The 12,589-nt window shown below is 41.0% G+C and overlaps 1 protein-coding gene across 2 annotated transcripts in view; it reads right to left on the bottom strand.

Annotated features, from left to right (window-relative positions):
- Window positions 1–12,589, bottom strand: part of LOC110456402 (dual specificity protein phosphatase 14-like) — an 87,486-nt gene that overhangs the window by 46,178 nt on the left and 28,719 nt on the right. The window contains exon 1 of one of the 2 annotated variants that reach the window (XM_021507127.1): window positions 5,870–5,993. The exons of the other annotated variant lie outside the window; for it this stretch is intronic. The gene's annotated coding sequence lies outside the window, so the exon portion shown is untranslated. Of the gene's footprint in view, window positions 1–5,869; window positions 5,994–12,589 lie in introns of those variants that run through there. 2 annotated transcript variants of the gene reach the window in all.

Genomic DNA, 12,589 nt, shown 5'->3' with positions numbered 1-12,589 from the left:
ACAAGTCTGATTATTACTGTACCGGAGAAACCAGACATATTTACGATGAAGCTCTTATTTATTACGATGGAGTTGATTTTGTCTGTTCGCCAATGCACTTCACACCGGCATGGTCAAGTAAAATACGCCATCCATAACTTACACCAATCGTTAACGAAAATGCACAAACCAAACGACAGCAGTGGTAACGAAACGACTCTAAGATATGCCGATCAGCGAAAACGCATATGATCATCTGTAACATTCTACACAAAAGACCTATATCAGATAACATGTTCGGTTTATTATCCCACGAACAAAGGCGTTTGATAATGGAATCTGACGGTCTATTATTCATTTTATATCAGACATCCATAACTTTCTATTGCCTTGGATGTGAATACACCGTTACCTTCACCGTATAGACAAAGATGGACTTCTGGGGCTTCACAACAAATCAATAACCAACATTGAGGTTTCAAAAATATCAAGTTTAGTTTCCAGCTCTTTCCTTTTAAGCTGTGGCAGGGCTAGTCGTCTTCAACATCTTCATCTTTATTGATGTCAACTTTATTGTCCATAACATAAAAGTAATGAAAAGGAAGGCAATATATTACCCTCACTTTCAGTTATTTCCCTCAACATCAGATTTACCCTCACCATCAATAAGTTATTACCCTGACCGCCATTATTACCCTCACAATCAATTTTCTCCCTAGCAATCACTGTCCTGCAGAAAACAATAAACCTGCTGTTACCCAGTATTATGTGGCCGGGCGGAATGCTGTACTGAGTGCCTTCGGCATGGTATTTTAGTGGTGAGGCACTAATAAGTCAGCATCAGATCCGTGCTATCACAAGGAGGCAAATACACCAACATACCCCGGGTCCGGCACATACATACACATGGGGGTACGTCCTTAACTAACCTTAGCTGTTGATAAGACATCAGTTATTACACTTACATTATTTTTTACCCACGCCATGAGTTAGTACCCTCGCCATCAGTTATTTCCCTCACTATCATTTATTACCCCCGCCATCAATTATTACACTCTCCATCAGCTAGTATTCTTGCCATCAATAATTTCTCTTATTAGTTGCTGTTGCCCTCACTGGCAGCTATTAGTGTTTTCCTCGTTACCAACAATTGCCCTAAACGAAATTTATAGAAAATAGGCTCCTATGATAAGTACCTGGCATAAACAAGTCTCTACCTTTATTGGAAAACCATCTTAATCAGTGATGACAGTTTCAATAACAAAACAGCTCTTCACACGGGTTGATGAATGATGTCTTTGAGGTATGGATAACTAATTGTTATGTATCCAGGTCAGACCGTTTTACCTGTCACTTCCTCGGAACATTTACCTGTCTTCCTCTATCGATTACCGATACAGCGAGGACAGTACATGTAAGTGGACATTAGGCACTTACTAACACGACTTAATGGTCTGTAACAGAGACAAATATCTACCCATCTTTATAAGCGCATAACGTCACGGAAGGCTGTCGATCGTTTGACGAGCGCTGATAGTCAGAAACATTTATGATGACGAGATGTTTTATGCATATTAACATCTGATGATCAATGTAGATTTACATGACATGCTATCTAAACTTGGGTAGTACATGTAGAAGCTGTCGGATGAAGTACGAGGTTTCGCAGTTCAATACTGACGAATTTGTTTCTTATTAAAACAATGATTAACTTCTACTTCACAGACCAGTGGTTTGATGGTTTAAGTGGTTTTACCCCCGCTTCACTACCGAGTAGGTCGGCTATCCAGCTGACCACTAGTCCGTAATGGTGTCTTATAAACATCCCCAGGATGACCCTTAAAACTCACGAAGAAGATTAGTAGATCTATAGGCGTGGCCACCAGATCTAAATCCCATATGTATATAGGTCATCTAAAGCTCTTTAGGCGGATTGACATACTTCAATATAACATCACGGCCCATCAAGTCAGGATCTAATTATTGCTACGTTTACATTATGTTCCCGGTGGCCACTGCAATCACGTTTCAGGCCAACGTGGACAAAACGGGATGGACGTAGGTCGTAATATAACTTGGAGTCGGTCCGTAGTGGGACGGGAAGCATGAGACAGACATTCTTTATTTCCTCTAATAAGAGATTACATGGTCTTGTCGTTTTTAACAATTTCAACAATTTACAGCATGCACACTACATATTTACATAATAAATTTTAGTGCGCGTTCTGTCGCGGTTGGTTCACGGTTGCTGCGCGTTTTGTCCCGTTTTGCCACGTTTTGTCACGGTTCTCACGGCAAGCTAGGGTGTATGGTAGCTGTTTCGTCGCGTTCAATCCGGCGCGTCCCGGTGTGTGACGGTTTGCGGGCCAGGCGCGTTGCGTTCTACTACGGTATGACACGGCGCGCGCGCGGTCTGGGAGGGAGTATATAAAAGCCAAAATCCCACGGCGCACTACGTTTCGTACACAAAATCTTCTTCGTCTTGGGAATTCATGATGTTATCTCGTCGATTCGTCTCAGGATATAATGATTGCTTTTGCTTGGGAGGCCTTCTTGGTCACAAACGTGCTTCAAAGCTGCCCGGTGTCAACGTTTCATCCGTGAAAAGCCTTGTCAGAACGTGAGAAAAGTGAGGGACCCCATCAGAACGTGACTGGCCTAGAGGGAACGTACTGGCATCCGTGGTAGACCGCGGTCCGAACCGTAGTGCGCCTTGGAGCCTCCGGGACTTAGCAGCCCCTTTCCCCCCACGGCCTGTCACGAATACCGTGACAGACCGTGGGAAAACTTGCCATGACTTGAAATCAGAGAAAAAATGGCCAAAATCCCACGGCGCACTACGTTTCGGGCAAACGGGACTGCCGTAGCTGCCGGGAACATAATGTAAACGTAGCATAACGACACAAGGCTACTGCTTTAAGCTGCAAACAGCACCATTACAACAGTACAGGTACATCATTATTTCCTTCAAGAAATAGATTTGAAAGAATTGTCATATGAAATTCAGTTAGAAGCATCTTGGCGTTGTTTTATTTCTATTTGATCCACCCTTTGCTACGCCTGACAACCCCTGGCTCACCAAAAGTCGACTCTAAGCTACACCAGACAACCATGGGATCATCAAGAGCAGACCTTTTGCTACACCTGACAACCCCTGGTTCATCACAGGTTGTCCCTTGTTACACCCGACAACCCATGACTCATCAATAATCGACCCTTTCCTACATTTGTGAGCCCTTGTGCAACCGTCGATCCTTTGCTACATCGGACTATCCCTGTTACATCAAACGGAAGTCGTCCAGTTCCTACACCTGGAATATCCTTTATACGTCAGGAGTCATTCCTTTCCTGACCAACTTCCCTTTCCTACACCCGAACAACCCCTGGTACACTGGTTGTCGATCATTTCCTACACCCGAACAACCCCTGGTACACTGGTTGTCGATCATTTCCTACACCCGAACAACCCCTAGTACACTGGTTGTCGANTCTACAGCGGGAAAACCACTGGTACACAGGAAGTCGATCATTTCCTACGCCGGGAAAACGACTGGTACACCGAAGTTGATCATTTTCTACGCAGGGACAAACCCTGGTACACAGAAGTCTATCATTTCCGACGCCGGGATAACCCCTGGTACACAGAAGTCGATTATTTCCTACGCCGGGACAACCCCTGGTATACAGGAAGTCGATCATTTCCGACGCCGGGATAACCCCTGGTACACAGAAGTCGATTATTTCCTATGCCGGGACAACCCCTGGTATACAGGAAGTCGATAATTTCCTACGCCGGGATAACCCCTGGTATACAAGAAGTCGATCATTTCCTATGCCGGGAAAACCCCTTGTACACAGAAGTCGATTATTTCCTACGCCGGGGTAACCCCTGGTATACAGGAAGTCGATTAGGTCCGCTTATATAACAAAACGCTTAATAAAGTACATATATGGTACTTCTTTTAGTACACAAATGTCTGTGAAAGGCTTGTTATGAACACGTGGTACCAGCTTTGGATATAAGTCAGTTTGAAGCTTCCAAACAAGGGTGCATAAATATTAAAATTAAAAAGAAACATACATTGGTTCAGCCGGTTAAGCTCCCAGACATAAGTCATTAACTGAGACCCTGGTCGTACAAGCTATTGCAATTTCAGCCTGAGATTGCGTGTCCAGGTACGAATTCAATCTACTGGAAGTAAAGTAATTGGCGAAGGTGTGGTGGATCACTTTGGTGTAATCCCCACATCGTCAAATTGTCTCATTAATTTAGAGATCGGAATCACGGCACAGTGATCAGATATTGATCCAGACGTAGTTTGACAATCGCGTTTTAATTTCTGAAAATAAGTATCGTAACTTATACATACGGGTAACTTATTCATACGGGTAACTAATACATACAGGTAACAAGTCATCGGTGTGACAGCGTAGATCAACACCAGGCCAGGAACCGGGAATCAGAACGTCCTTAATGTACTCGACAGACACCATCTGCGTTTCATAATAATTTTCAGAGTTGTCAAGTCGGGACCCCAATTACATTCAAAACTTCGTATTATCCAGACAAACTATAACAATAATGGGTCTTTTACATTCAGTATAACATCAATGATAGTGTTCGCAATAAGGTATTTTTCATTTCAATTTCACAAGAAAATGTAACAAGAGGCCCATGGGCCTTAACGGTCACCTGAGTCTATAGTATTTATTTTTGTTGTTGAAATATGTACCAATTTGGGTAAAAAATAGTATAATGTTAACTTAACTTTGTCAGGACCATGAGCTGATCATTCCTAGACCAATTTTAAGTGAGATCGGCCTATTAGAACTTAGTAGCAAAATAGCGGCCATGGCAGCCAAATTGTATTTCTGATTGACCCGAAAAATAACAACACTTTGTCAGGACCATGAGGCGATCATTCCTACCAACTTTCAGTTCAATCGGCCCAGCAGAACTTGACTTTAAGTTTGTAATGTAAAATGTTAACGGACGACGGACGACGGACGACGACGGACGAAAACGGATAGCAATAGGTCACTTGAGCTAAAGCTCAGGTGACCTAAAAAACTGATTTGTCATTAAACATTCTTTGTTCACACACATGCAGTACTATCACATACATTCTAATATGACCATGCTACAAATGGGGGAAACAGCCACCAGTGTCAAACACATCACCAACCCCATCGAATCACCACCGTCAATCCCATCAAACATAATAGACGCTCAAGCTACTTGCAAAAGGGTCAGTCGTGGAGGAATAGTACATGTGTCTATTATACAAATGTATCACAACTACTAACAGACAAATACGATACCAAACCCCGAAACAAATAATTAGGCAGTGGACTCATCCAAAGCCAGGTTAAGTATTCACTGGTGTTATATCAGCAATGCTGAGAGACTCGTGGATACTTCACATGTTTAACACATAGAATGGCATTAGTTCTTTCTTATACAACATTACTGCTGCTGACGAGAGAACACGTGTCTGCCGGTTTAATTTTGTCCTCAAAGGAATTAGTTATGTAGCTTTGAAATACGAAATTGATTAAATGGAAATGTATTACACAATTAAATGCATGCGTTGCATTCCCTACAGTGTTGCCGACAATTATACTTGCTTGCATGTACCGTGTATTTCTAAAATACAATTGATAGATTTATATGATAGTAAAATAAATCGTATCTACTTTTAACTACATGTTCTAGAAATGTGACAATGCACTAATATCTAAAAACAAAACAATGTCCAAGATAAGATAACAAAGCTTCAACAACCGATTATTAAGTCTGCAACATGGCCAAGCCGCACCGGCTCGGAGCGACATTCTAATACCAGAGCAGGCAACCACTTGTTGAAACCGCAATTAATGAACTGCCTACCTCTGGAGGGCTCATGCCGGGGTGCTGGTGGCCTGGGTACACTTAGCCGGGGTGTCACGGTATAATCCCGAGTAAGCCACTGTATGTCACGAACGCGGAATGAATGAGACATTTCTGAACGATATATGTATACCTCTACGACGCCATGTTTAGTATTGATCAAATACGTGGAATCGCTTGAGTTCACAGCGACGCTTGGATGATGTTTTTGCTGTTGCCTAGTTGAGCTTTCTCACCAGACAAAGCTTATACATTCAGAATGCGATAATGTCTATTGAAAACTCTCCATGGATATTTTATTCAGTGTGTGTTCAAACCGTAAATGTATTTTTATATTGATGGCGGGAACCAAATGCACCCAAGGTATTTGAAAATATATTTAAAACCAACAAAGCAAGTCATAACCACAATCAAAGTCCCCACACGTTCGTCAGATGACCAAGTTTAAGGGGGTTCTCGTATAGTAGGACAACAACCTAACCTAATATTTAATCCCAAGATAGTAAATTGTAATGGTCATAGTAAAAGTTCAAATTAACACTGTATACCTACATTTTCATTATATTTGAAACATCATTAGCATAATGAAGACACAACACACATGTAGATAATAGAAAAACAACAATCCTAGCAACCTGTTGCTTGTTTTAACGTCTGCCACGGGACCGCTATACAGAACTCTACAGGCTATTCTCGTTGTCAGGGTACGACCAGCAATCGATTACAGAACACTGCGGGTACAGCAATGTACACATGTATGTAGACAAAACATGAAACACTGGCATGTTATAAGACATTGTATTAATCACATCTAGACGTGGAGGCTGTTTCCTTATATCCGATGTTGATACACTTTTAAGTTCAGCTGTTAGCCGTCTGTAAGTAATAGTTCAAAGCACTCATCTCACAAATTTGAAGGCACAATTGGCGCGTATGTCAGTTTGTTCGTCCATTCAGTCATTTAAACGTACAAATCATATAAACAGTGAAGCCTCAATATAATGCCCCTCGTTTACTTTGCCATAAACATATTCCAAGGTTCCCTTTTCTCTGTTTGTTAAGAATTTCATTATATGTTTACCTCATCTTGTCACCAAAACCCTTTATAACGCCAAAAATTCTCTGGATGTATAACGAGGATTTACTGTATATATATAACTAGTTCAAGAGATAGAGTTACAAAAGCAGTGGACATCGTGGCTATAAGGCTAGTGGAGTCCAGCTAATCAAAACGAAAGCTTCAGTGGCAAGAAAAAGCAATCATTTTTAACGGCTCCAAAACCAGGATTTTTCACGGTGTTCTATTAAACATTGAAAATTTAAAACCAAGAATATGCCTATTCATTGTCAGTCCGCACATACTCAAGACGATGTGGCGGAATGAAAATTAATATTTATGTCATTAAGATATTGACGATCAATAAATACGTTTTTTGGTAATTGTTTTTTTCTGCTGCCGCAATTGTCAATGGATTTCATCAAGTAGAAACACCTTATTGTAAATACTGTCAACTAGCGACATCGTTCTCTTTGGTACGGATAACTATTAAAACGTACCTGCGATCACCAATCCAACTTGCATGGAACGGAAGGTTACGGTGAAAATATCAACAAATGAATAGTAGTAGCACATATACATTTTTTCGTCAATGATCGTCGGTAAAAAATAGTATGCGCTACTTATAACTGGGGTCGCACATACTGTAAACCCTGTACTTAAAGTTCGTATTGCTTCGGTAGACGACAGTACTGACACTATTAAAACAGATTGCCCTAATCTGAACATACACATTTATATCTAGTCTCGTATTGATGCTAATAACTTAACGTTCTTTATATCGCTAATTTCAACATACAGCCGCCGGTATGACAATAAACAGCGATACTTAACAGTTGGTGATAACTAGTTTTATTCAAAATGTTCATGTAGTGTTTTTCTCTTGTCTCTATATGATCCAGTATTGATTGTTCTGCCATTTGAGCACTTCTCCTCTGACAATCTGTCCTACTTAGTTTTGCCTTTTCAGTAAACACTTTTCGGTAACTGAGGAGAATTCCCGACTTTAGTGTAAAGTTGTTTGATTATTTTGGCATTGCTGTGTTTTACGCAACTTGCCATCCAATTACAGATTGTTATTAAACTGAGCAATCAGATTTAGTTAATTGATATGTTTGCTACACACACCATGATCGAACGTCAATCTGCCATAACGCTGATCAGTAGAAATGCCATCCTCGAAATTCTAGGAGTAACCCTCATTTACGTTCTCTGCACTTCTGTAATATGTCTGGATAAAGTCGACAGCACGCGGTTAACTATTTAATTGGTTTCAGTTACCTCACCGACCGTCCGGTAGGCTGGTAGCCGTCAATTGAATTATACAAAGGAGCAGCACCCGACTTCAAAGCCGGTCACTTTAACCGTTACGCTGCAGAGCGATTCTTTTAATGCACATCTAAGGATCAAAGTAATCTATTCGGAGCTTCCGATTTCGTCCTGATATTATTCCAGGGATGTAGAGAACGTAAGGGAGTGTTACCCGTGGAATGTTAAGGATGTAACGTGAATGTACACAAAACGGGACACCTTAGTGATATTCCAAGCAATAGGCATGCATTACAAAGACGTATACTATGTATGCAAGTCTCTAAAAAAACATTTGTGTCATTTAAGGTGTATATCAGGGTGATAATTATCAGAGACTGACAGAGAAAAACATTTGGAGACAACAGAAATCTCACAAGATATCTGATCAAATAATATATCGACGTTGTATTTGATTCAATATAGTTGATGATGTTTTCACAACTTCGCTTTTTAATACATTGACGAAAATGCGACTGAAAGGGCCCATAACGCTTTACAGTGTATATAGAATTAATAGTTTCCCGACTGAGAGATATTTTTACCAATTCACCGATACAAATATTACCAGAATTGTTTGTTCCGAATGCGTGAATCATACAATATCTGATAACTACAGTTAAGATCTGAACGTACAGCGTATCATGTCTGGCCCTGCAACTTGCGGAGCATGCACGGTGGTTGTCGATAATCACTATCGTGTGATTACAAACGATACTTTGTCAGGAACACGAAGGGTTCCGGATCTAATAAATTGAATCAATGATCAATGGCAGAGTGGTTAGCGGAATCGACAGCATGGTCGTGCACTTTTATTTGGTTTTGCTAAATCACGTTTAGATTTTTGTTTTCGTAGTGGGTATACACTTCCAGCATTTCATCCATTCATGTTTCATTATACAAATTATCGGAGAGCGGAGTTGTGGACTTCCGGAGGCTCCAACGAACCCCGTCCTCATTTCCACTTACTATTATAACAGTACGCTACTATAGCTATTGGTGTTTTACATTGCTGTCTTTTCCTTTACTTGTAACGAATGTCTCGGTATCAAATTCCTCCAGGAACTTAAACCCTCTTTGATCAGAAATCATTTCGTCTGTGAACCGGGGAATCAATGACAAACCTGAATCATAACACTTCCGGATCAAAACTATATCCGCTTTAACTCACTCGTAAGTTTGAACTAAAGCTGGATGATATCTTATACAATTAGCGAGTAATACTCTTCCGGACGTAACGAGTTATTATTGTAAGAATGAACGTTATTCTGTCTTAATTGAGATGCAGAACTGGAAACTGACAAGACTGTCGGCAGAAGAGGAGCATTTGACTGGGAATTTTGTCCATTTTGTTTTCGCTAACTCAAATCTATAAGCAGGTTGTAAATTTCTGTCGGCCATTTATCTACGGCAACTTAACTATATAGTTTAAAACTATATTCAATTAGCAATGGGGAAACTTATCGGACAATCTCCCACCGGCGCTTATTACACAACCGTTTACAATATTTGTAATCGTTCGGTATTCAGTTCGTTGAAAATAAGAACTAGACCTACCCCTCGCCAATAAAGGACGCAGTATTGTCGATTTAGCACCGTCGTGGCGGCCGTCTCGACAGTTATTGAGGCTACGACGTCGATAAATGATAACAGACACTTCGATACTCCAAGAATGGAGTTATAACAACAAGAAACAATCGGACTTCCGGTAATCACTCCCGCCTCGGAATGATGTACTGACGTCACTCAAGTGTGTTATCGCTGCTGCTCGTTATCTCAATACCACAGACAGAACTGATCTGATAGGTTATTTTAAAGTGCATATCGGTGGAAATGAGTCTCAACGAAATATGGACAACTTGCAGTTTAGACATTAAACAGAGCATAACAAGATACAAGAATCGAATGCGGTTTAACAAGAACATAAGCTCGTGCAAAGAACGTAGGAGCTTAAATTTCGACAAAAGAATTAAAAACGAAGAAATGTATAACAGTACAAGATAAGTATACAACATGAAAGAAAAACACTTACAGAAAACTTGAAATCGTTAAAAAAATATATCTATTATAACATGCTACACTAGTTAGTAAACGAACAAGGTTAAAATAATGCATACATTTTCAATTTTCCTTTGATTAATTGCAAGTCAATACTCACTATGGGAAAAGAATCCAACATGCCACAGAACTATGCACCATAGTATAGTATGTACCACCATTATACAGGTTCTCATAGTATCGTGTAAAAACAGGAGGCGTTAAAAATGTGTGCCTCTCATGTTAAAATGTTAGCCACAGACATGTTGAAACTAAACTATAGAGCATAGAAATTGCTTTCAAAAATCAGCCGTACACCTCGAATACAATCCCCTGTTGATTTACCCCCTCTAACAGTGTTTTATAAAGACTGCGTCCATATGTGTAGTTACGTGATCTAACATACTAGTGTTATATATACAGTATATCAAACCATTTCATTAGTGATACGATGTTACACTTCCTGTAGATCAACGCGATCAATGTTTTAGCACTAGACTAAAACCATCAAATCCATGTACTAGGCCCAGAGATACCATCGGACGTCCTGTCTAGGCCCAGAGATACCATCGGACGTCCTGTCTAGGCCCAGAGATACCATCGGACTCCCTGTCTAGGCCCAGAGATACCATCGGACTCCCTGTCTAGGCCCAGAGATACCATCGGACGACCTGTCTAGGCCCAGAGATACCATCGGACGCTCTGTCTAGGCCCAGAGATACCATCGGAGGCCCTGTCTAGGCCCAGAGATACCATCTGACGCCCTGTCTAGGCCCAGAGATACCATCTGACGCCCTGTCTAGGCCCAGAGATACCATCGGAGGCTCTGTCTAGGCCCAGAGATACCATCGGACGACCTGTCTAGGCCCAGAGATACCATCGGAGGCTCTGTCTAGGCCCAGAGATACCATCGGACGCTCTGTCTAGGCCCGGAGATACCATCGGACGTCCTGTCTAGGCCCAGAGATACCATCGGACTCCCTGTCTAGGCCCAGAGATACCATCGGAGGCCCTGTCTAGGCCCAGAGATACCATCGGACTCCCTGTCTAGGCCCAGAGATACCATCGGAGGCTCTGTCTAGGCGCAGAGATACCATCGGACGCCCTGTCTAGGCCCAGAGACACCATCGGACGTCTTTTATAGGCACAGAGATACCATCGGACGCCCTGTCTAGGCCCAGAGATACCATCGGACGCCCTGTCGAAAGCAGCGTGTTTGTATCCAGATACTACTTGAACTGTTCCAGCAAACTAGGTTAAAAGATTTCCTTAAAATTCAAATATATTTTTTTTCGTAAAAACGTATGATAAAAAGAAAATGATGAAAAGTCATCGGTCTAAGAATTCCTTTAATATTCACAATTATTCAGTAGAAATATGAAGAAAAAGGAACCCTTATTGAAATTTTATTTTATCGGTGCAGATAGCCCAAAGCAAACAAGTGCTTACTGCTTGCTCCTCATATGGCCATTTCGTTCATTTAAGACTCATAGGTGATATTATAGGCCAAAGAAAAAAAATCAATGTCTAAATTGTTTCGGAACATACGGCATATACAAATACACCAAAGGAAAAAGGGGCCTACGAAACACATTATAGCGCGTTACAAATTTACAAAATATGAATTCACTTTACTTAAACCATAAAGCTAGGTTTCAAAACTGACGTTCGGTAAAAAAAAATCGACTGCAATTTGCGGACCTAGTAAATTGTACAAGATGTAGTTCTTGTCGTTTTCTCTTTGGTGATCGTATCAAAAAACCCAAACTTGAAAACGGTTTCAGAGACAATTGGATTTGTCTGCTTCCCAAGATTGACTATATATGTCGGGTTTTCTCAATTTGTAGCGTGCGATTTAAACGGCCTCCTCGCGTGTGGAAGATGACCTACCCAATATGGAGACTCATGTTGCAGTAAGCCTAGAAAGTCAATTTGCGCTTATCATGTATACGATGAATTGCATTCCCAAGACAACAAATACTTCTTCCTTTGTGTTTCAGTCACCTTCTGGTCAGTGTGTGCGTCGCAAACCCGACGCCTTACCTTAGTTGTTTAAAAATCGTTTTTGTTTGTAGGAGGAATTACACCGTACAGACTAATGTTCTTTATCTCATTCGCTTCATATGGTATTGAGTTAGACCTACTTGAAGACAAGTGCGTTCGTGTTGTCATGAAGTAGAACCCGAGATCAGTCTCCGTGTCCTGATCAAGGTTTCATTAGGCAATCGAATGTCGTAAGAACATTGCGTTAACCGGTGTTTGTTTTGTTCAAATTAAAATTAATAGAACTAATGAAAAACAGTAATAAGGTGACAGGT

Source organism: Mizuhopecten yessoensis, unplaced genomic scaffold (assembly GCF_002113885.1).
Source record: "Mizuhopecten yessoensis strain PY_sf001 unplaced genomic scaffold, ASM211388v2 scaffold8745, whole genome shotgun sequence".
Classification (NCBI taxonomy): Eukaryota; Metazoa; Mollusca; class Bivalvia; order Pectinida; family Pectinidae; genus Mizuhopecten; species Mizuhopecten yessoensis.
Note: the sequence above shows the minus strand (reverse complement) of the source record. Positions and strands in the feature narration are given on the sequence as shown.